The sequence below is a fragment of the Mobula birostris genome, chromosome 16 (assembly GCF_030028105.1).
Source record: "Mobula birostris isolate sMobBir1 chromosome 16, sMobBir1.hap1, whole genome shotgun sequence".
Classification (NCBI taxonomy): Eukaryota; Metazoa; Chordata; class Chondrichthyes; order Myliobatiformes; family Myliobatidae; genus Mobula; species Mobula birostris.
Window position 1 is genome coordinate 76,374,438 of NC_092385.1, and position 25,689 is coordinate 76,400,126.

General features: G+C 50.6%; 1 protein-coding gene across 1 annotated transcript in view; it reads left to right on the top strand.

Annotated features, from left to right (window-relative positions):
- Positions 1–13,704: 13,704 nt before the first annotated feature.
- The window catches only part of LOC140210818 (interleukin-17 receptor E-like), a 100,156-nt gene continuing 88,171 nt past the window's right edge, over positions 13,705–25,689 (top strand). The window contains exon 1 of the mRNA XM_072280084.1: positions 13,705–13,782. The gene's annotated coding sequence lies outside the window, so the exon portion shown is untranslated. The remainder of the gene's footprint in view (positions 13,783–25,689) is intronic.

Consider the following 25,689-nt stretch of genomic DNA (forward strand, 5'->3'; position numbering starts at 1 on the left):
ATCCCAATTCCTATACTCAATGCTCTGATTTATAAAGGCCAGCATACCAAAAGCTTTCTTCACCACCCTATCCACATGAGATTCCACCTTCAGGGAACTATGCACCATTATTCCTAGATCCCTCTGTTCTACTGCATTCTTCAATGCCCTACCATTTACCTTGTATGTCCTATTTTGATTAGTCCTACCAAAATGTAGCACCTCACACTTATCAGCATTAAATTCCATCTGCCATCTTTCAGCCCATTCTTCTAACTGGCCTAAATCTCTCTGCAAGCTTTGAAATCCTACTTCATTATCCACAACTCCACCTATCTTAGTATCATCTGCATACTTACTAATCCAATTTACCACCCCATCACCAGATCATTAATGTACATGACAAACAACATTGGACCCAGTAGGCACACCACTAGTCACCATCCTCCAATCTGACAAACAAATGTCTCCCTCTTCATTCTGGCAGACTTGCACGGGTATCTATAGGAGGATTCAGCTATTCTTGATGATGACACTGCTGTTGTGGGCTGTACCAAAGGTGGTGATGAATCATCTTGTAGGAGGGAGTTTGAAAATTTAGCTGAGTGGTGTCATGACCACAGCCTCACTTTATGTCAGCAAGACCAAGGACTGATTGTCGACTTCAGGAGAGGGAAACCAGAGGCCCATGAGCCAGTCCTCACTGGAGGATCAGAGGTGGAGAGGGTCAGTAATGTTAAATTCCTGGTGTCACTATCTCAGAGGACCTGTCCTGGACCCATCATGTAAATGTAATTGTAAATAAAGCATGACAACACCTCAACTTCCTCCGAAGTTTGTGGAAATTCAGCATGACATCTAAAACTTCGACAAACTTCTATAGATGTGTAGTGGAAAGAGTATTGGCTGGCTGCAGTTTGGCCCAGTATGGGAACACCGGTGCCTTTGAAAACCCGACAAAAGGTAGTGGATTTCGCCCAGTACGTCCTCCCAACCATTGAGTACATCTGCATGAAACACTGTTGTAACAAAGTAGCATCCATCATCAAAGGTCTTCACCACCCAGGCTGTGGTCTTTTCTCGCTGCTGCCATCAGGTAGAAGGTACAGGTGCCTCAGGACTCACACCATAAGGTTCAAGGACAATTCCTACCCTTCAACCACCAGGCCCTTGAACAAAAGGGGATGATTACACTTACTCTATTTCTGGTGTTCCCACAACCGATGGTCTCACTATAGGGATTTCTTATCTTGTCTTATGCTCTCATTATTTATTGTTATTTATTTATATTTGCTTGTGCACAATTTGTTGTCTTCTATGCTCCACCTGCTTTTTCATTGATCCTGTTTATAGTTACTATTCTATAGGTTTGCTGAGTATGCCAGCAGGAAAAGGAACCTCAAGATTGTATGTGGTGTCGTGTATGTAGTTCGATAATAAATTTTAATTTGAACTTTGAACTTCTGAACTTTTCTTGCTAACTTAGAGATCCAGCGTTGAAGAGGCCCTGCCGGCTCAAGGCTACACTCCCCGGCTACCCACGTAGCGAACACTAGCCTAATCACAGGCCAGTTTACAATGACCAATTAACCTACTAGCTGTTTCATCTTTGCACTGGTAGGAAACCGGATCACTCACAGGAAGACCACACAGTCACTGGGAGAGCCTACAAACAGCGCCAGAATTGCACTGCAAACTCTGCATTGCCCCGAGTTGTAATAGTTTCATGCTTACCTCTACACTACCATGGCACCACACACATTTTAATCCATGGTTTGCTTTCTTCCCATTTGTTCACAGGAAATGGGCATTCCTGAAAGCGCAGGTATTTATTGTTCACTCAGGAATTAGGGAGGTAATTACGTGTTAAGTGTATTGGTGGTTTAGAAGTCATGTAAAGATCATATTGGTCAAGAGAGGCAAATTTCCGTCCCTGGAAAGCATTAGTTATAGCGAATTTTTAACGACCACCTGGTATTTTTAGTAATCTATTTCTTAGTAATCTACTAGAAGATCAGGTTTTTATTTCGGATTCTAGTCTAAGTGTTTTACTGCATAGGAATTGAAATTCCCCAGCTGCCAAGTGGTATTTCAGGTTTTGTTTCTGCATCTTTCACCCATCTTGCAGTAATTATGATTGAATCCAACGCTGAGGGAAAAGGTTATAAAGATAAGGATGAGCTTTATTTGTCAAGTGTACATTGAAACAGTCTGCGGATTGTGCTGAGGCAGCTCTCACGTGTTGCCATGCCTCCAGCACCAACATAGCATGCTCTGAACTTACTAGCCTAGCCCTAGTCTCTACGTTTTTGGAATGTGAGAGGAAACTGGAGCAGCCAGTAGAGACCCACAGGGTCACATCCAAGCCCCTTACAGACAGTGGTGGGAATCAAACCCAACTGGGGATTGCTGGTGCTAACCATCACTCAACCGTGCCACACCTTGTATCATCTTAGACATGAAAGAAAGGTTTGCAATTAACTTTAGTCTTAGCACATCTCAAAGTACTCTACAGCCAATGAAGAACTTTTGGAATTAAAATACCTGACAAATTTATTCACATCAATATTCCACTATCAACAATGTTTTTAAAAACAGTGATGCTGGTTAAGCTCATCACTCCAACTGGGGCATAGGCTACTGGCGGCAGCTCACCAGAGTCCTCTGTCCTTTGCCAGCCGTTTATGTTGTCTCCAGGTGTAGCCCATCTTTTCCTTTGCAAAGGGCTGATGTCTTCTGTTGATATTTCTGTAGCTCTGTGTTTTTATGGAATGGGGTTGGTAGCTCCATGCACGGTCCTCCTTCCATCACAGCCGGGCTTGCGACTGTCCATTTCACAGTGGTGCTGATTAACCAACTGAGGGAACTTGGTCCTCCTGGCAATAAAGAATTGTTTATTTCTCTCAGAGGATATAGATGGGATCTCAGTTTACCAGTGTTTCTGAGGAATTTTTTTTTCTGGCAGTGCTGGTCTCCCATGGTACTTCACTGGTACCTGAGTCTGGATTTTGATACTAATGTCTCTGTTTCAAGTTTCTCTTCAATCATTGTTGAATCATTGAACCGTTCTGCGAGCAAATTACTAAGAGAATAAATTGGTTCCTTTTACATGGCATTCATTGCAAGTACCATCTTGATTCTATCATTCTTTCATCAGTGTTTTATTAAAATCTCAACTGGGAGAAGTTACCACTTGCATAACTTTTGGCTTTTGATTTGTAATTCCCCCCCCCCAATTTTTTTGTGTCTCATTATCATGGAACATTAATACATGCCATTCTAATCCTGTCAATTACCCTCACCTGATTCTCCTGACACCAGAAGAACACTGGAACAGCTTGCGCATTGTTACCAATTCACCTACCAACCACATCTAGAAACTTCTTCAAATGCACAGTGGGAAGTATCCAGACTGGTTCCATCATAGCCTGGTGTAGGAACACCAATGCTCAAGACGGAAAAACCTACAAAACATGGAGGATACAGCCCAGGTCATCACAGGAAAATTGCTCTCCACCATTGAGCACACCAGCAAGGAGTACTGTCATCCATCGTCATGCTCTCTTCTCACGACTATCATCAGGCAGGAGGTACAACCATTATGCTTCTGAAGCATGGTAGATAAATTCACTCAACACTGAACTGATTCCATGATCCTGGGCCTAAGGACTTTACAGCTCAAGTTCTCAGTCTAATTCCTTTCTGTGTCACTAATGAATGCCCTGCCACCGTTGAGGTCTCATCACAGGATAGCAAGCTGTTTGCTATTTACCTTTGCTGCACGCTCCACACACTTTGAATTTTATTTTATATTTTAGTAACTTATTTGAGGTAATACATTATTTTATGTGCTGTATGTAATATGTTTTGCACCGGGGAACGTTGTTTCATTTGTTTTGTACACACGTACAGTCAGATGACAATAAACTTAAAGATTAGCAGGGAGCAAAGGGTGGGAATAAAAGAGACATTTTCTGGTTGGATGCCAGTGAGTAGTGGGTTCCACAGGAGTCAATGCTGGGACTGCTCCTTTTCACATTATATGTCAATGAATTTGGTTGATGGAATTGATGTCTTTGTGGACAATATAAAGATAGGAGGAGGGGCAGATAGTGTTGCAGAGTCCACAGCAGAAATTTGACAGATTACGAGAACGGGCAAAGAAGTGGCAGATGCAATATGATGTAGGGAAGTGTATGATCATGCACGTTCGTAGAAGGAATAAAGACTGTGTTTTAAATGGGAGGGGGAGGGAGGGAGCGAATTCAAAAATCAGAAGTGCAAAGGGACTTGGGAACCCTCTTGCAGATTTCCCTAAAGGTTAACTAGCAGGTTGAGTCAGTGGTAAGGAAGGCAAATACAATGTTAGCATTCATTTCAAAGGGACTATAATATACAGTGCCTATAAAACTATTCACCCTCCTTGGAACTTTTCATGTTTTATTGTTTTACAACATTGAATCACATTTCATTTCATTTGTTTTTTTTGACACTCATCAACAGAAGATGACTCTTTTGTGTCAAAGAGAAAACAGATATCTACAAAGTGATCGAAATTAATTACAAATTAAAACACAAAATAATTGAATGCATAATTATTCACCTCCTTTAATATCACACATCAAATCATCAGCCAATTGGTTTTAGAAGATACATCATTAGTTAAATAGAGATCTGTTTTTGGAGACCTGTCTGCAGTCAAGGTGTTTTCAATGATTGCAGTAAGAATTCACCAGTGTCTGGAAGTTCCAGCTCCTGGTGAGTCAGTATCCTGGCAAAAACTACACCATGAAGACAAAAGAACACTCCAGGCAACTCCGTGAAAAGGTCAGGAGGTGGATCCAAGTCGCTGAATATCCCTTGGTTATTCAAATCAATCACCAAGAATTGGAAAGAATATGACACAACTGTAAATCTGCCAAGAGCAGGCTGTCCTCAAACACTGAGTGACCGTGCAAGAAAGGGACCAGTGAGGGAGGCCACCGAGAGACCTATGACAACTGAAGGGAAGTTACAAGCTTTAGTGGCTGGGATGGGAGAGACTATGCATACAATAACTGTTTGCCTGGGGGCTTCACCAGTCGCAGCTTTTTGGGCCCCTTGTCTCATAAAAGATGTGCCGGCATCGGAGTGGGTCTAGAGGAGGTTCATGAGAATGATTCTAGCAATGAAAGGGTTAAGTACGAGGAGTGTTTGATGCTCTGAGCTTTATTCACTCGAGTTTAGAAGAAAAGGGGGTTCTCATTCAAACCTATTGAATATTGAACTGCTGAGATGGAGGGGATGATTCCTATAATGGTAGAGTCTAGGACCAGAGGACATGGCCTCAGAATAGAAGGATGTCCCTTTTAGAGTAGAGATGAAGAGGAACTTCTTAGCCTGTGGGTGGTGAATTTGTGGAATTCATTGCCCCAGATGATTGTGGAAGCCAAGTCATTGGGTACATTTAAAACGGAGGATGATAGGTTCTTGATTGTTAAGAATGTCAGTGGTTATGGGGAGAAGACAGGAAAATGGGGACGGGAGGGAAAATAAATCAGCCAAGTTGGAACGGCCAAGCGGACTCAATGGCCAAATTGTGCTCCTATACCTTGTGGTGTAGAGGGATTTATATGGTCACTTCCTGAAGTGAGGTTTCAACACAGAACCTTTGGCACCAACTGGACAACTGATTCTAACTTGTAAATTAAAACTTGAATTTATCTAGTAGCTTGTACAAATTCAGGATGCCCTATTGGATGTAATGTAGGAAATATGACGATCAGTATATGACAGGACATTCTCACAAACAGCATGTGAGAATGGCTAGTTTTTGTGATGGAGATAGTTAAATAAAAATTAGCCAAGAAATCGGGCATTCAAAACATTGACAATTTCTTTCCGTCACAGATACTGCTCGACTCGCTGAGTTCTTCTAGGCAATTGGTTATTGCTCCAGATTCCAGCATCTGCAGTATTTTGTATCTGCATCTTTGAACTAATGTTGTGCATTTTTCACATGCACCTAAGACTGAAAACAGAGTTTAATTCAATAGTCTCCTCATAAATGCTACCTCTGATAGTCCACCAATCCTTTTGTACACCACTTCAGTATCAAGCTCGTTTCTGCTCTGGGAGTTGAATCTCGTAGTGTTGTAAATCCATGCAGATTGGAACCAGATGCTTCTGTCCAACTCATTCATGTCTATCTGAGTTAGTGCCATTTGTCTGTGTTTGGACCCTATCCAATTAGCATTTTCCATCTATGTGCATCTCCAACTTCATACAACCATTTGACTTGAGCCTAATCGAGATAAAAACCCTGAGAATTTTCAAATGTGGCATAATTTCATATCTGGGTCACTAGGGGATGAACTGTAATGAGCCAAAAGACTGTTAATTTTCTTGACAAAGTTGCTCACAGTTTAACTTCCCTCTAAATCTAATCTAATCTAATCTAAAATTTAAAATTATTTGTCTCTGTTTCAAATGATTTTCCCCCCAGACATGAAAATGTCGACAGATATTAATCTTGAATCACCTGTGACTAAGATTGAGAGTTGACAGCCCACAGGTCATAAAATCTCACGCTAATCCTCCACAAGTAGTCGTATCTTTTCCTGGGAGTGCTGAAATGTTTTCTTCCTCAGCTCCTTTTATGCTGAAAAAAAATATAAATTTTCCATCAAATAGTCAAGTTGTACAGAACATGAAGCTCACTAGAAATTGACCATCTGATCCATTTCAAGCATTTTACTTTTCTGCCCAAAGTTTGTCCCAAATGCCATAGGCTCCAAGGTGGGTTTGCAGCCATCAATCTGAAACAATAGTTGTTTTTCTCTTCACAAACGTTGCTTGCTGAGCATGTCCTCTAATTTTTTTTTTTACGTTTGGCAATTTTGCCCCATTGAACATAATTAACATTTCAGCGGTAGGAGCCTGTTAGATTGGTTCAGTAAAACCTGTAAACGAGACGTTGAGCTCCAGGAATCCTATACACAGTCAGGACTGTGATCTTTCCAGCAATGTGAAGGTTTACTTCTCGTTGCATAAAACATTGTGTATCTGCACAGGATTACGGGTTCATTCAGCAGGATAGGACTGTTTTGGAGGTTTCCATGTATTTGGCTCTGGAAGGATCACAGAGACTAAAAGGAAAGAGAAATTTGGAAATGGGGAGAGAGGGGCACACAGGGGGTGGGGGGGAGAGAGAGACAGTCAGACACTCACACTCACTCTCACAAAACAGATGGAGATCACATACACACAGATATTCTCACGAATATACAAACACAAGAGATTCAGCAAATGCTAGAAATCCAGAGTAACACACAAAATGCTGGAGGAACAGCAGGTCAAGCAGAATCTACGGAAAAGTATAAAGCAGTCAACATTTCAAGCCAAGGCACTTCATCAATCCTGTGAAAGGTATTGGTCTGAAATGTTGACTTGATTTCTCTCTGTAGATGCTGCCTGACCTACCGAGTTCCGCCAGTATTTTGTGTGTTTTGATCACAAATGCACAATCACCCTTTGGAAATATTTTGGTGAAGTTAATTTATTAGAGATTATAAGTACTATCTTGTGTAATGTGGGGTGTGGATAATGGATCATCTCAAAGTGATTAAGTCAAAAAATTCTGCTCTTTCTACAGGAACAGCTGGGGATAGGTAAGTACACTACTTATCCCACTTCATCATCTGTTCATTTTCTAACTTAAATTACTGATCTTGTTAAATCCTCTTGATATTATAAAGGTTAACATTGCTGCAGTTGTTCATTTCTTGCCTCCCCTATTTGGTGAGTTAATGTAGCCCTTTCAAACCAGCAACTTCATCGTGGAAACAAGCAGCTAATGGGACGTTAGGTTGGGCCAAGTAGAATTATGATTTGCTGCCACAAACATGTGGCAGTTTCTACATGGAAGAACAATGAAGTGTTTATAATAATTATAAACAACAGCTCAGATTCCTCCTGAGTAACCCAAGCCCAATTGCATAATCATTGTATCTTTCAACTCCAGGTAACCCATACTCCCTGTACTGCCTGATCCACCCAGGTTCTCCCCTCGCCCACCTGCACCCATCTGCCTATCACCTACACAATGTCCCTATTGAATCACCTATCCTCTCCCCAAGTGGTTCCTGCTGCCTGTTATTCCTCCCTTATTATTTCCCCTACTGCAGCGCCTTGTGCCTCTATTCACCACCGTCCGCCTTCCGTCTCTGTCACCACCCTTCCCTCCCAGCACCAGACCACATCTGTCTTTTTTCACTCTCCTGTCATCCATCAGCTCCTATCTACACTCTCAGTCCTGACTCGAAACATCGACAATATCATTGCCTCCTCAAATGCTGTTCAGGCCACTATGTAACTTTGTGCAGTTTGCTTCTTGCTCCAGACTACAGAATCTGCATTCTCTTGTGCCTTTACCCCAGATTCTGATGCTGGTACATCAGACAGTTTCTGTAGTGGAGGTCTCTTCTGACTCTGTGTTATTGTAGTCACTGAAGAGACAAAGGCCTGTCTGGGAATGTGGACGATGCAAACACGCACAGAGCAGGTCAAAGGAAAAGCGGATTTCATGCTGCTTTTGAAAGCAGAGAGGGTTCAAAGTACAAGTAATTTTATTATTAAAGTATGTATATGTCATCGTATACTAGGCTGAGATTCATTTTCTCACAGGCATTTACAGTAGAACAAAGAATACAATAGAATCGGTGGAAAAACTGCATGCAAGTGTCACGTACCCTATGACGGGAATAAAGAAACCAGCAGAGATGGAAAACACTTTGGAGTCCAGTATTGCTATTAACTAATAATATTTATTAGTAACTACCCAATACAGTAATACAACTGTAGATAAATCAAACAGGTTGGCAATGATTATATAAAAGTAAGTGTGCAATATATATGAAAATCAACCTTCTTCAAGTCTAGGGGTAAAAAGGTACAGTCTTACGATGATGAGTAAAGTTCAGTTCAGTTTGTGGTATTGAATAGAGTAGTGATGGAGAGAGAGAGAGAGAGAGGGAGAGATTTGAGTCATCAGTTGAGCTGACCCTGTCAATCTTCTTGTTGTCCTCCAAAATCCTTTAAAAGTCACCGACTGTGACAACAACAAAGGGGACCGGTTTTCTGTGGTGGAGCTATCAACCCAGGCAAGGTTGGACACATGGATAACTCCCCACTGGTCACTGCCTTTTCTTTTCACTGCAAGAGCCACTGTTCGATCCGCCTGATCGATCCTCCAAAAGACCCACTTTTCCTGCGGGCACAACAAAACTCATTCAGTGTCCAAAACATATGCCTGAGGTCTATATCATCTGACCTCCTATTTATCTCACCGTACCGAGTATCAACTGTCATTCAAATAACTCCTCCTTCCTTTCGCTATGAAAGAAATGTACAAGCAGGCAAATGTCCTTGAGAAGTATCAACATACTGCCGAAAAATCATAACATTGATTGCCCATCAAATAATGCCACCTTCGGTCACCATAGCAACTTACGAGCTGCTCGGTGCCATCTCCAACTCAGCAGAAATCCAAAAGTTAGCCAGTTCTTTCTCGTGCCTTAAAGTGACAGTCCAACGGTTAGTCTTCACCTCTCTCTCTCTCTCTTTCCCAAAACAACAGGTCAGTGTTAAATGACTCTCTCTCTATCTTTTCAAAAGCACAGTTCATAGGGGTAATTCAGGACCCCGTCACACAAGCAAAGACTGGCATATAACCAATTTGCAAAAGAAAAAACCTGTGCAAATACAAAAATAAATACATTTAGTAAATAATACTTAGAACATGAGCTGCAGAGTTCTTGAAAGTGCGTCTGTAGGAGCAGCGGATGATCTGCTGGAGGGACGGAGCTGCTCTAGCAGCATCTATGAGAGGAAAGGAGCTGCTGAATCTTCAGGTTGAAATCCCACGTCAGGACTTGAAACTTGAATTCCTTTCCCCTGCAGATGCTGCTTGACCCACAGAGTTCCTCCAGCAGATGGTTTGTTGCTCCCGAATGCAGCATCTGCATTCTCTTTTGTATCTAGTGTGGTTTAGAGAGGGCCTTCCAGATTTACAAATATAGCGTCCAAATTAATGGATTCCTAGAATGGAGCGTGCAACCGAACACAGTCCAGCCCCTGGCAGTATACACCATGCACTTACCACTCATTCTCTGTGTAATTAAAAAAAATGCCTCTGACATTCCTCCTATGACTTCTTCCTTTGGCATCAAAGGAGCTGAAGGGTGTGAGGGGGTTGGTGCACGAGTATTTGTGTTTTTGTATTTTGTGTCGATATTTATATGAATGCACTTTTCAAATAAAAATCATAGTCTGGGAAAGTCTTAATACTTTGAGGATAATTATAGGGAATCATTTAGATGAAACAGGGTGAACAGTAATGTAGTGGCAATATCTGGAGCTTCTTGGGAAATGCCCAGAGTTGATACCTTTTTGGTATTTATTATTTTATTTTATTGAGATACAGCGAGGATTAGACCCTACGAGCTGTGCCATCCAGCAATCCCCCAATTTAATGCAAACCTAATCATGGGACAGTTTACAATGACCAATTAACCTACCAACCGGTACACCTCTGGACTGTGGGAGGACCCGGAGGGAACCCACATGGTCACAGGGAGAACCACTGTGCTGCCCACAGCCCCTGTGGCTTTCCATTCAGGGATTTCTAACAGGAAGGGAGATTTGGCTGTCACAAGGGCTTACTGGACATTGCAGATGCTGGAATCTGCAGCAACAAACAACCTGCTGAAGGGACTCAGTGGGTCGCGCTGCAGCTGTGGGAAGGAAAGGAATTTTCCATGTTTTACGTGCAGCGGACAACGTGAATGAAGCACACCATCAGTTCGTCATCCCCACTGATGTTGTTTGACCTGTTGTGCTCCTCCAGAAGATTGCTTGAAGGCTATCCCATGTTAGTATAATTTGAGTTCCCAATTTTCCCATAACCTCTAGAGCCTAGTGGTGCTACCAGAAATCTCGCAGGATAGCCAGATTTACTTACAAAATAGGAATGCCACCATTCAAAAATGTGTGAGGATGAAATGGAACAAAATGGAGACTTTGAGCAGAGACTGGGTGTGGGATGTGTCTCCCCTCTCTGTCCAGATACATGAGGACCTTGCTGGACTTGGACTAAACATTGTGGCTTGAGTCCAGACGTAGAAGCTGAAGACTGGAGTTTGTACTGTTGGGCGACAGTGTGCCATGGTAATGAAGGTATTGTACTGGTGGGTATAGGAATGTCATTGCATATCCTTGAGATACTGTACGTCACTGCTACACTCAGATCTATCATTGGTATAGACTGAAGATCTTCTAAAGAAGCTGGTTACAATCACACTGGGTTATGAGAGTTGTTGAACTTGCATCCTCTTTGCAGCTTTCCCTTCCCCATGCCATGTTTTGCTGTTGTTAGTCAGGCGTGTGTGCATGAACTTGAGTGAGTCTGAGGAAAAGCAAATGGCACAAGGTACAGAGATGTGTCCAGATTCCCATTTCAGGGGAACAGACTACATTGTTTCTGTGGGAAGAGGGAGAAAGTTGCATTGATGTATATTTTTTCTGAATAGTCTGGAGTGTTGCCTTTAGCATTTCCATCTGAATATTACATTGCACAGATAGTGCTTTTGTGAATGGTCACATTTTCATAGTAGCAGATCACATGGTTTGTTTCCTTTTTCTCTTTCACTTAATATATTCTTCTTCCTTTCACTTTTATAAAATTCCTTCATACAGTTACGGGAGACTATTTGGCCCATTGAATCAGTGCTGCTCCTGGGATTCTCTGTAATACAATGGAGTTTCATTGAAAATAGACTGTTCCCAGCAAGGCCTCCGTTTTTCAGCTGCCCTGAGAACTGAGTGAAAAACTTCAGAGCTCCAATTATACGTTGTTCATCTGTCAAAGAGCATAAGTTATATTTTTATTTATATTGCTGCCATTTTCACTTCTTCCTTTGAGCAGAAGATACAAAGGCCTGGAAGTGTGTACCACCAGGCTCAAGCACAGCTTCTACCCTGCTGTTGTCAGACTATTGAACCGTTCCCTAGTACAACAAGGTGGACTGGACTCTTGACCTCAGAATCTACCTCGTCATGACCTTGCACCCGATTGTTTACCTGCTCTGCACGTTAGGAACAGTATGCAGGTCGAGCTTTACACTGTATCTTGGTACACGTGGCAATAATAAATCCATTCCAATACCAGTTCTGACTAAGCTGCATCCAAATCACCATGGAGTGAGGAGTGAAGATAAATGCCCACTTTTAGTTGTGTGGTGCTTCATGGAATCCTATTGAAAGGCTAATATCTTTTTTCCAAACTGTGGTCTATAATCATGACGTTAACATAGAACACTTGAAGAATTTGATGACCTGTCAAGTCTGTACTAATTTTCACCAAGAAGGTTATCCCTGCACTTGGAACTTTTGGAACTGTCACTGGAGAGTGAAGGCCCGTCCTGGAGCAGGAGGACTCTCCGTCCGTCCATCCGCGTGGGCGTGGGCGAGAGGGAGTGGGAGAGGGGAGAGGAGGAAAGAGGCTTGCTTTGCTGTTGTGCTGTTGCTTGTTGTGTTCTGTTACGTTTCATTCCGTGTTGGTCTGCCGAGCATTGTGGGATGCCATGTTGGCACTGGAATGTGTGGCTACACTTGCATCTGCGTCTACCAGTACAACCCTGGGTGAGCTGCTTGTTAGATTTCATGAGGACATAATGAATAATTCTGAATCAAGCCATTATTGTAACAACCTCTGTGGTATCAGATCAGCAAATTTGGGATATGAATGCAGTGGCAATACACAAATAGCTGTTCAGTGTCAAAGTCAGGATCTGGTTTAACAATGGAGTACAGTTTGGAACTGTTATCTCTCTCTCTGCCCCCCCCCCCCCCGATGTAATGTGCGGTTATTTGAGTTACTGTGATCTTCCTGTCAGCTTGTACTAGTCTGGCCATTCCCCTTGACCTCTTTCATTAACAAGACATCATCACTCACAAAACTGCCACTCACTAGATGTTTTTTTGTTCCCGTAAACTCGAGAGACTGTTGTGTGAAAAATCCCAGGAGATCAGCAGATTCTGAGATACTCAAGCCACCCTGTCTGGCACCAGCAATTATTTCACAGTGGAAATCAGTTAGATCATATTTCTACCCCATTCCATTGTTTGGTCGGAAAAACAACTGAACCTTGTGACCATGTCTGCCTGCTTTTATGCATTGAATTACTGCCACATGATTGGCTGATCATATATTTGCATTAATGAGAAGGTGTACAGGTGTACCTAATCAATTGGCCACTGAGAGTATATTGTCATTTCTTTGTTCTCTCGTTTAGATTTACTGTTCTTTCCTGCTTTTTTACCAATTTATTTTCCCTTTGCGTTTTAAGTTCTGCATTAAAATAGCTGCTCAGTATCCCTGTCTTGTGCAATGCAAGTCAACATAACATTAGCAAACTCCAAATCTCACAAAACCACAGGAACGCGACACTGTTTGAATTGTCAGCCTGATTTCCATACTTATTTCTATTCAGTATTTTCTATTTACGTGTTCCCTTTTCTTCCTGAAAATTCATACAATGTTTGAATGCAAATTTGTTCTGTAACATTTCTCTAATATTTTTTTTCTAATTTCTCTAATTTGCTCTCTGATATTTCTGATAGAGAATTGCACCTATTGGGACCAAGTGGAAGCTCCTGATGGATACAGTCTAAACATGTCCAGACTCCACATATCCACTGTACTGTTCTGTCCATTATCAAAGTGCACACCCTGTGTCCGAGTGGCGATCAAGATAAACCACAAAGGTAAGACTTGACTTTACTGGACTCTGGGATTTCTCCAGTGACGATCTGGAACCAGGGTGGCCAGCCTTTTACATTCCATGCGTCAATTTTTTCACACTCGAGTTCAGATGCGATTTTTTTTCACGCATGAGTTCTATATTAACATTTTTACAAGAATTGTGGGGGTACAAGAGTTGTATGGTGTATCTGAACTCGTGTGTGAAAAAATTGACGCATAGAATGTAAAAGGTTGGCCACCCCTGATCTAGAATGTTTTGATCTCCTTTCTGGGAATCTGTCAATATTAATAGCATTTAAAATCTTACCACTGATGGCCTGGCAACATTGCCTGTGGTGCAATTAAATTCTGACAGTGAGGTTTCTGCAACTTGTTTAACTCAACTGCATTTGTGCTTCCTTGTAGGATTAGAGCAAATTATCATGAGAATGTATATCAAAAGCATTTTTTGACTGTGAAGACATCCTAATGTTGCGAAAGGCACTATTGAAATTAAAATCTTTTTGTCTGGATTATATGTTAACTGGATCTTATCTGTATAAGTACTAGAGTGTGATGGAAAGTTCAAGTTTAATTATCATTCAACCATACATAAACGTCCATGAATACTGCCAAGCAAAACAGCATTAACCTGGGGCCAAGATGCAAAACACAGTAGCAACATTCACATGTAGTGCAAAGCACAGATAAGATATTAGTAAAATATGGTCACAAAAAAAGCTACTGCAAGCCCCTGGAGTGCAAGAGTGTTGCAGCAGTCTGCCGTTGAATGCAATATAGCTTGTCTTCTGCCGAGTGAACAATGGGGGCAGCAGCCAATCCAGCCTGGACGTCGTCTCCATGCCACACCGTCTCCGGTGGAGAGCAATGGCTGGGAGCAGTTCTAAACCGGCAACATGAGGATTGCCAAGCAGCTTGCCCACACCTACCAATCAATCAGTTACATGACCTCCGACCCTCAAATTAATTTATCAGCTTCCTTACCACCTCCTCCAGAGATGGTGGAATGTCTGCAAGAAATCTTGTGAACAGCAGTCCTGGTGGGGAAGGCAAGGGAATAAAATGCCATTCATTTTTATGCACGTATTTAATTTTCCATCAGAGACACAGTACTGATAGCCCCTTCCTGGCCCTCCAAGCGGTGCCAATCAGCAATCTCTGATTTAACCCTAGCCTAATCACAGGACAATTTACAATGACCAATTAACCTATTAATTAGTACATCTTTGGACTGTGCGAGGAAACTGGAGAACCCAGAGAAAACCCATAGATTCCACAGGGAGGATGTACAAACCTCTTACAGAGGATACAGGGATCTCTCTACCCCCTCTCGCCCACTCTCCCCCTCCCCCCACCCTCTTCCCCAACTCCCTCTGCCACCTCTCCCCCTCTCCCCCTCCCCCACTCCCCCCTCCACCCTCTCCCCCCCCGCCCCCACTCTCCCCCTCTCCACCTCACCCCTTCTCCACCCCCCTCTCTCCCCCTCTCCCCCCTCCCCTCTCCCCCCTCCCCCACCTTCTCCACCCTCCCCCTCACCCTACCCACTCCCCACTCCCCGTATACTCTCCCCATCCCCCCTACCCCTCTCCCCCTCCCCCTCCACCCTCTCCCCCTCCCACTCCCCCTCTCCCCCTCCCCCTCCCCTCTCTCCCTCTCTCCACCCCTCTCCCCCACTCCCCCCTCTCCCCACTCCCCCCACCCTCTCCCACTCTCACCCTCCCTCTCCCCTCTCTACCCCTCCCCCTCCCCTCTCTCCACTCCCCTCTCCACCTCCCCACTTTACCCACTCCCCTCTCCCCCTCCCCTCTCTCCACACACGACCCCTCCCCCCACTACCCCTCCCCCTCCCCCTCTCCACACTCTTCCCCTCCCCCACTCCTCCTCACATCCCCATCAGTTTCTCCCTCTCCCCATCACACCCCTGTCAGTTTCTCCGTCTTTCCCACCATCTCCCCCTCACCCCCGTCAGTTTCTCCGTCTTTCCCACCGTCTCCCCCTCACCCCTGTCAGTTTCTCCCTCTTCCCCACCGTATCCACCTCACCCCCATCAGTTTCTCCGTCTTTCCCACCGTCTAGCCCTCACCCCTATCAGTCTCTCCCTCTTCCCCATCGTCTCCCCCTCACACCCCCGTCAGTTTCTCCCTCTTCCCCACCCTCCCCCTCACCCTCGTCAGTTTCTCCCTCTTCCCCACAGTCTCCCCCCACCCGTCAGTTTCTCCCTCTTCATCACCATCTCCCCCTCACCCCTGTCAGTTTCTCCCTCTTCCCCACCATCTCCCCCTCACCCCGTCAGTTTCCCCCACTTCCCCACCATCTCCCCCTCACCGCCGTCAGTTTCCCCCTCTTCCCCACCATCTCCCCCTCACCCCATCACTTTCTCCCTCTTCCCCACCGTCTCCCCCTCACCCCCATCAGTTTCTCCCTCTTCCCCACCGTCTCCCCCTCACACCCCGTCAGTTTCTCCCTCTTCCCCACCGTCTCCCCCTCACCCCCATCAGTTTCTCCCTCTTCCCCACCGTCTCCCCCTCACACCCCGTCAGTTTCTCCCTCTTCCCCACCGTCTCCCCCTCACCCCCCATCAGTTTCTCCCTCTTCCACAAAGTCTACCCCTCACCCGGTCAGTTTCTCCCTCTTCCCCACCGTCCCCCCTCACCCCCCGTCAGTTTCTCCCTCTTCCCCACCGTCTCCCCCTCACCCCCATCAGTTTCTCCCTCTTCCCCACCGTCTCCCCCCACCCCGTCAATTTCTCCGTCTTCCCCACCATCTCCCCCTCACCCCCATCAGTTTCTCCCGCTTTCCCACTGTCTCCCCCTCACACCCATCAGTTTCCCCCTCCTCCCCACCGTCTCCCCTCACCCCCGTCAGTTTCTCCCTCTTCCCCACAGTCTCCCCCTCACACCTATCAGTCTCTCCCCCTTCCCCACCATCTCCCCCTCACCCCGTCAGTTTCCCCTTCCTCCCCACCATCTCCCCCTCACCCCCGTCAGTTTCTCCCTCTTCCCCACCGTCTCCCCCTCACCCCTGTCAGTTTCTCCCTCTTCCCCACCGTCTACCCCTCAACCCCCATCAGTTTCTCCCTCTTCCCCACCGTCTCCCCCTCTTCCCCACCATCTCCCCCTCACCCCGTCAGTTTCTCCCTCTTCCCCACCGTCAGTTTCTCCCTCTTCCCCTCTGTCTCCCACTCACCCCTGTCAGTTTCTCCCTCTTCCCCAATGTCTCCCCCTCACCCCCGTCAGTTTCTCCGTCTTCCCCACCGTATCCCCCTCTTCCCCACCGTCAGTTTCTCCCTCTTCCCCTCTGTCTCCCACTCACACCCATCAGTTTCCCCCTCCTCCCCACCGTCTCCCCCTCACCCCCGTCAGTTTCCCCTTCTTCCCCACCATCTCCCCCTCACCCCCGTCAGTTTCTCCCTCTTCCCCACCGTCTCCCCCTCACCCCTGTCAGTTTCTCCCTCTTCCCCACCGTCTCCCCCTCACCCCTGCCAGTTTCTCCCTCTTCTCCACCGTCTCCCCTTCACCCTGTCAGTTTCCCCCTCTTCCCCACTGTCTCCCTCTCACCCCAGTCAGTTTCTCCCTCTTCCCCACCGTCTCCCCCTCACCCCCATCAGTTTCTCCCTCTTCCCCACCGTCTCCCCCCACCCCGTCAATTTCTCCGTCTTCCCCACTATCTCCCCCTCACCCCTGTCTGTTTCTCCCTCTTCCCCACCGTCTCCCCCTCACACCCCCGTCAGTTTCTCCCTCTTCCCCACCATATCCCCCTCACCCTCGTCAGTTTCTCCCTCTTCCCCACAGTCTCCCCCTCACCCCCCGTCAGTTTCTCCCTCTTCCCCACCGTCTCCCCCTCACCCTCGTCAGTTTCTCCCTCTTCCCCACCATCTCCCCCTCACCCCCGTCAGTTTCTCCCTCTTCCCCACCGTCTCCCCCTCACCCCCATCAGTTTCTCCCTCTTCCCCACTGTCTCCCCCTCACACCCATCAGTTTCCCCCTCCTCCCCACCGTCTCCCCCTCACCCCCGTCAGTTTCTCCCTCTTCCCCACCATCTCCCCCTCACCCCCGTCAGTTTCTCCATCTTGCCCACCGTCTCCCCAACCCCTGTCAGTTTCTCCATCTTCCCCACCGTCTCCCCCTCACCCCCGTCAGTTTCTCCCTCTTCCACACTCCCTCATCCCCACTGTATCCCCCTCATCCCCCATCAGTTTCTCCCTCTTCCCCACCGTCTCCCCCTCACCCCCGTCAGTTTCTCCCTCTTCCCCTCCGTCTCCCCCTCCCGCCAGTTTCTCCCTGTTCCCCACCATCTCTCCCCACCCCTGTCAGTTTCTCCGTCTTCCCCACCATCTCCCCCTCACTCCTGTCAGTCTCTCCCTCTTCCCCACCGTCTCCCCCTCACCCCCATCAGTTTCCTCCTCTTCCCCACCGTCTCCCCCTCACCCCCGTCAGTTTCAACCTTTTCCCCACCGTCTCCCCCTCACCCCCCTCAATTTTTCCCTCTTCCCCACCGTCTCCCCGTCACCCCCGTCAATTTCAACCTCTTCCCCACCGTCTCCCCCTCACCCACATCAGTTTCTCCCTCTTCCCCACCGTCTCCCCCTCATCACTATCAGTCTCTCCCTCTTCCCCACCATCTCCCCCTCTTCCCCACCGTCTCCCCCTCACCCCCGTCAGTTTCTCCCTCTTCCCACTGTCTCCCCTTCACCCCCGTCAGTTTCTCCCTCTTCCCCACAGTCTCCCCGTCACCCCCGTCAGTTTCTCCCTCTTCCCCACCGTCTCCCCTCCACCCTATCAGTCTCTTCCTCTTCCCCACCGACTCCCCTTCACCCCATCAGTTTCCCCCTCTTCCCCACCGTCTCTCCCTCACCCCCGTCAGTTTCTCCTTCTTCCCCACCATCTCCCCCTCACCACTGTCAGTTTCTCCGTCTTCCCCACCGTCTCCCCCTCAACCCAGTCAGTTTCCCCCTCTTCCCCACCATCGCCCCCTCACCCCCGTCAGTTTCTCCCTCTTCCCCGCTGTCTCCCCCTCACCCCTGTCAGTTACTCCCTCTTCATCACCATCTCCCCCTCACCCCCGTCAGTTTCTCCCTCTTCCCCACCGTCTCCCCTCACCCCCGTCAGTTTCCCCCTCTTCCCCACCATCTCCCCCTCACCCCCGTCAGTTTCTCCCTCTTCCCCACCATCTCCCCCTCACCCCCGTCAGTTTCTCCCTCTTCCCCGCTGTCTCCCCTCACCCCTGTCAGTTACTCCCTCTTCATCACCATCTCCCCCTCACCCCCGTCAGTTTCTCCCTCTTCCCCACCGTCTCCCCTCAGCGCTGTCAGTTTCTCCGTCTTCCCCACCGTCTCCCCCTCACCCCCGTCAGTTTCTCCGTCTTCCCCACGGTCTCCCCCTCACCCCTGTCAGTTTCTCCCTCTTTCCCGCCCTCACCCCCTCACCCACCGTCAGTTTCCCCCCTTCCCCACCGTATCCCCCTCAACCCCGTCAGTTTCTCCCTCCTCCCCACCATCTCCCCCTCACCCCCGTCAGTTTCTCCCTCTTCCCCACCATCTCCCCCTCACCCCCGTCAGTCTCCCCTATTCCCAACTGTCTCCCCCTCACCCCTATCAGTCTCTCCCTCTTCCCCACCGTCTCCCCCTCACCCCTGTCAGTTTCTCCCTCTTCCCCACTATCTCCCCCTCACCCCGTCAGTTTCTCCCTCTTCCCCACAGTCTCCCCCTCACCCGTCAGTTTCTCCCTCTTCCCCACCGTCTCCCCCTCACCCCCATCAGTTTCTCCCTCTTCCCCACCGTCTCCCCCTCACCTCCGTCAGTTTCTCCCTGTTCCCCACTATCGCCCCCTCACCCCCGTCAGTTTCTCTGTGTTCCCCACCGTCTCCCTCTCACCTCCGTCAGTTTCTCCCTCTTCCCCACCGTCTCCCCCTCACCCCTGTCAGTTTCTCCCCCACTGTCTCCCCCTCACCCCCGTCAGTTTCTCCCTCTTCCCCACTGTCTCCCCCTCACCCCCGTCAGTTTCTCCCTCTTCCCCACAGTCTCCCCGTCACCCCCGTCAGTTTCTCCCTCTTCCCCACCGTCTCCCCCCTCACCCCCGTCAGTCTCCCCCTCTTCCCCACCGTCTCCCCCTCACCCCTATCAGTCTCTCCCTCTTCCCCACCATCTCCCCCTCACCCCGTCAGTTTCCCCCTCTTCCCCACCGTCTCCCCTCACCCCTGTCAGTTCCCCCTCTTCCCCACCGTCTCCCCCTCACCCCCGTCAGTTTCTCCCTCTTCCCCACCATATCTTCCTCTTCCCCACCATCTCCCCTCACCCCCGTCAGTTTCTTCCTCTTCCCCACCATCTCCCCCTCATCCCCCGTCAGTTACTCCCTCTTCCCCACCGTCTCCCCCTCACACCCGTCAGTTTCTCCGTCTTCCCCACCGTATCTCCCTCTTCCCCACCATCTCCCCCTCACCCCCGTCAGTTTCTGCCTCTTCCCCACCGTCTCCCCTCACCCCCGTCAGTTTCTCCCTCTTCCTCACTGTCTCCCCCTCACCCCCATCAGTTTCTCCCTCTTCCGCACTGTCTCCCCCTCACCCCTGTCAGTTTCTCCCTCTTCCCCACCGTCTCCCCCTCACCCCTATCAGTCTCTTCCTCTTCCCCACCGTCTCCCCCTCACCCTGTCAGTTTCCCCGTCTTCCCCACCGTCTCACCCTCACCCCCGTCAGTTTCTTCCTCTTCCCCACCATCTCCCCCTCATCCCCCGTCAGTTACTCCCTCTTCCCCACCGTCTCCCCCTCACACCCGTCAGTTTCTCCGTCTTCCCCACCGTATCTCCCTCTTCCGCACCGTCTCCCCCTCACCCCTCTCAGTTTCTCCCTCGTCCCCACTGACTCCCCCTCACCCTGTTAGTTTCCCCCTCTTCCCCACCGTCTCACCCTCACCACCATCAGTTTCTTCCCCACCGTCTCCCCCTCACCCCCATCAGTTTCTCCGTCTTCCCCACCGTCTCCCCCTCACCCCTGTCAGTTTCTCCCTCTTCCCCACCCTCACCCCCTCACCCCCCGTCAGTTTCCCCATCTTCCCCACCGTCTCCCGCTCACCCCCGTCAGTTTCTCCCTCTTCCCCAACATCTCCCCCTCAGCCCCGTCAGTTTCCCCCTCTTCCCCACCGTCTCCCCCTCTTCCCCACCATCTCCCCCTCACACCCGTCAGTTTCTCCGTCTTCCCCACCGTATCTCCCGCTTCCCCACCGTCTCCCCCTCACCCCTGTCAGTTTCTGCCTCTTCCCCACCGTCTCCCCCTCACCCCCGTCAGTTTCTCCCTCTTCCTCACTGTCTCTCCCTCACCCCCGTCAGTTTCTCCCTCTTCCGCACTGTCTCCCCCTCACCCTTGTCAGTTTCTCCCTCTTCCCCACCATCTCCCCTCACCCTGTCAGTTTCCCCCTCTTCCCCACCGTCTCACCCTCACCCCCGTCAGTTTCTCCCTCTTCCCCACCGTCTCCCCCTCACCCCCGTCAGTTTCTCCCTCTCCGCACCGTCTCCCCCTCACCCCTCTCAGTTTCTCCCTCTTCCCCACCGTCTCCCCCTCACCCCTATCAGGCTCATCCTCTTCCCCACTGTCTCCCCTTCACCCTGTTAGTTTCCCCTCTTCCCCACCGTCTCACCCTCACCCCCATCAGTTTCTTCCTCTTCCCCACCATCCCCCCCTCATCCCCGTCAGTTTCTCCCTCTTCCCCACCGTCTTCCCCTCTTCCACACCGTCTCCCCCTCACACCCGTCAGTTTCTCTGTCTTCCCCACCGTATCTCCCTCCTCCCCACCGTCTCCCCCTCACCCTCGTCAGTTTCTCCGTCTTCCCCACCGTCTCCCCCTCACCCCCATCAGTTTCTCCGTCTTCCCCACCGTCTCCCCCTCACCCCTGTCAGTTTCTCCCTCTTCCCCACCCTCACCCCCTCACCCCCCGTCAGTTTCCCCATCTTCCCCACCGTCTCCCGCTCACCTCCGTCATTTTCTCCCTCTTCCCTACCATCTCCCCCTCACACCCGTCAGTTTACCCCTCTTCCCCACCGTCTCCCCCTCACCCCCCTCAGTTTCTCCCTCTTCCCCACTGTCTCCCCCTCACCCATGTCAGTTTCTCCCTCTTCCCCACCATTTCCCCCTAACCCCTATCAGTCTCTCCCTCTTCCCCACTGTCTCCCCCTCACCCCTGTCAGTTTCCCCTTCTTCCCCACCGTCTCCCCTCACCCCCATCAGTTTCCCCCTCTTCCCCACTGTCTCCCCCTCACCCCTGTCAGTTCCCCCTCTTCCCCACCGTCTCCCCCTCACCCCCGTCAGTTTCTCCCTCTTCCCCACCATATCTCCCTCTTCCCCACCATCTCCCCCTCACCCCCGTCAGTTTCTTCCTCTTCCCCACCATCTCCCCCTCATCCCCCGTCAGTTACTCCCTCTTCCCCACCGTCTCCCCAACCCCTGTCAGTTCCCCCTCTTCCCCACCGTCTCCCCCTCACCCCCGTCAGTTTCTCCCTCTTCCCCACCATATCTCCCTCTTCCCACCATCTCCCCTCACCCCCGTCAGTTTCTTCCTCTTCCCCACCATCTCCCCCTCACCCCCGTCAGTTCTTCCTCTTCCCCACCATCTCCCCCTCATCCCCCGTCAGTTACTCCCTCTTCCCCACCGTCTTCCCCACCGTCTCCCCCTCACACCCGTCAGTTTCTCCGTCTTCCCCACCGTATCTCCCTCTTCCCCACCATCTCCCCCTCACCCCCGTCAGTTTCTGCCTCTTCCCCACCGTCTCCCCCTCACCCCCGTCAGTTTCTCCCTCTTCCTCACTGTCTCCCCCTCACCCCCATCAGTTTCTCCCTCTTCCGCACTGTCTCCCCCTCACCCCTGTCAGTTTCTCCCTCTTCCCCACCGTCTCCCCCTCACCCCTATCAGTCTCTTCCTCTTCCCCACCGTCTCCCCCTCACCCTGTCAGTTTCCCCGTCTTCCCCACCGTCTCACCCTCACCCCCGTCAGTTTCTTCCTCTTCCCCACCATCTCCCCCTCATCCCCCGTCAGTTACTCCCTCTTCCCCACCGTCTCCCCCTCACACCCGTCAGTTTCTCCGTCTTCCCCACCGTATCTCCCTCTTCCGCACCGTCTCCCCCTCACCCCTCTCAGTTTCTCCCTCGTCCCCACTGACTCCCCCTCACTCTGTTAGTTTCCCCCTCTTCCCCACCGTCTCACCCTCACCACCATCAGTTTCTTCCCCACCGTCTCCCCCTCACCCCTGTCAGTTTCTCCCTCTTCCCCACCCTCACCCCCTCACCCCCCGTCAGTTTCCCCATCTTCCCCACCGTCTCCCGCTCACCCCCGTCAGTTTCTCCCTCTTCCCCAACATCTCCCCCTCAGCCCCGTCAGTTTCCCGCTCTTCCCCACCGTCTCCCCCTCTTCCCCACCATCTCCCCCTCACACCCGTCAGTTTCTCCGTCTTCCCCACCGTATCTCCCGCTTCCCCACCGTCTCCCCGTCACCCCTGTCAGTTTCTGCCTCTTCCCCACCGTCTCCCCCTCACTCCCGTCAGTTTCTCCCTCTTCCTCACTGTCTCCCCCTCACCCCCGTCAGTTTCTCCCTCTCCCGCACTGTCTCCCCCTCACCCTTGTCAGTTTCTCCCTCTTCCCCACCGTCTCCCCCTCACCCTGTCAGTTTCCCCCTCTTCCCCACCGTCTCACCCTCACCCCCGTCAGTTTCTCCCTCTTCCCCACCGTCTCCCCCTCACCCCCGTCAGTTTCTCCCTCTTCCGCACCGTCTCCCCCTCACCCCTCTCAGTTTCTCCCTCTTCCCCACCGTCTCCCCCTCACCCCTATCAGGCTCATCCTCTTCCCCACTGTCTCCCTTTCACCCTGTTAGTTTCCCCCTCTTCCCCACCGTCTCACCCTCACCCCCATCAGTTTCTTCCTCTTCCCCACCATCCCCCCCTCATCCCCCGTCAGTTTCTCCCTCTTCCCCACCGTCTTCCCCTCTTCCGCACCGTCTCCCCCTCACACCCGTCAGTTTCTCTGTCTTCCCCACCGTATCTCCCTCCTCCCCACCGTCTCCCCCTCACCCTCGTCAGTTTCTCCGTCTTCCCCACCGTCTCCCCCTCACCCCCATCAGTTTCTCCGTCTTCCCCACCGTCTCCCCCTCACCCCTGTCAGTTTCTCCCTCTTCCCCACCCTCACCCCCTCACCCCCCGTCAGTTTCCCCATCTTCCCCACCGTCTCCCGCTCACCTCCGTCATTTTCTCCCTCTTCCCTACCATCTCCCCCTCACACCCGTCAGTTTACCCCTCTTCCCCACCGTCTCCCCCTCACCCCCCTCAGTTTCTCCCTCTTCCCCACTGTCTCCCCCTCACCCATGTCAGTTTCTCCCTCTTCCCCACCATTTCCCCCTAACCCCTATCAGTCTCTCCCTCTTCCCCACTGTCTCCCCCTCACCCCTGTCAGTTTCCCCTTCTTCCCCACCGTCTCCCCCTCACCCCCATCAGTTTCCCCCTCTTCCCCACCGTCTCCCCCTCACCCCTGTCAGTTCCCCCTCTTCCCCACCGTCTCCCCCTCACCCCCATCAGTTTCTCCCTCTTCCCCACCATATCTCCCTCTTCCCCACCATCTCCCCCTCACCCCCATCAGTTTCTTCCTCTTCCCCACCATCTCCCCCTCATCCCCCGTCAGTTACTCCCTCTTCCCCACCGTCTCCCCCTCTTCCCCACCGTCTCCCCCTCACACCCGTCAGTTTCTCCGTCTTCCCCACCGTATCTCCCTCTTCCCCACCATCTCCCCCTCACCCCCGTCAGTTTCTGCCTCTTCCCCACCGTGTCCCCCTCACCCCCGTCAGTTTCTCCCTCTTCCTCACTGTCTCCCCCTCACCCCCATCAGTTTCTCCCCCTTCCACACTGTCTCCCCCTCACCCCTGTCAGTTTCTCCCTCTTCCCCACCGTCTCCCCCTCACCCCTATCAGTCTCTTCCTCTTCCTCACCGTCTCCCCCTCACCCTGTCAGTTTCCCCGTCTTCCCCACCGTCTCACCCTCACCCCCGTCAGTTTCTTCCTCTTCCCCACCATCTCCCCCTCATCCCCCGTCAGTTACTCCCTCTTCCCCACCGTCTCCCCCTCACACCCGTCAGTTTCTCCGTCTTCCCCACCGTATCTCCCTCTTCCGCACCGTCTCCCCCTCACACCCGTCAGTTTCTCTGTCTTCCCCACCGTATCTCCCTCCTCCCCACCGTCTCCCCCTCACCCTGTCAGTTTCCCCGTCTTCCCCACCGTCTCACCCTCACCCCCGTCAGTTTCTTCCTCTTCCCCACCATCTCCCCCTCATCCCCCGTCAGTTACTCCCTCTTCCCCACCGTCTCCCCCTCACACCCGTCAGTTTCTCCGTCTTCCCCACCGTATCTCCCTCTTCCCCACCGTCTCCCCCTCACCCCCATCAGTTTCTCCCTCTTCCCCACCGTCTCCCCCCACCCCGTCAATTTCTCCGTCTTCCCCACTATCTCCCCCTCACCCCTGTCTGTTTCTCCCTCTTCCCCACCGTCTCCCCCTCACACCCCCGTCAGTTTCTCCCTCTTCCCCACCATATCCCCCTCACCCTCGTCAGTTTCTCCCTCTTCCCCACAGTCTCCCCCTCACCCCCCGTCAGTTTCTCCCTCTTCCCCACCGTCTCCCCCTCACCCTCGTCAGTTTCTCCCTCTTCCCCACCATCTCCCCCTCACCCCCGTCAGTTTCTCCCTCTTCCCCACCGTCTCCCCCTCACCCCCATCAGTTTCTCCCTCTTCCCCACTGTCTCCCCTCACACCCATCAGTTTCCCCCTCCTCCCCACCGTCTCCCCCTCACCCCCGTCAGTTTCTCCCTCTTCCCCACCATCTCCCCCTCACCCCCGTCAGTTTCTCCATCTTGCCCACCGTCTCCCCAACCCCTGTCAGTTTCTCCATCTT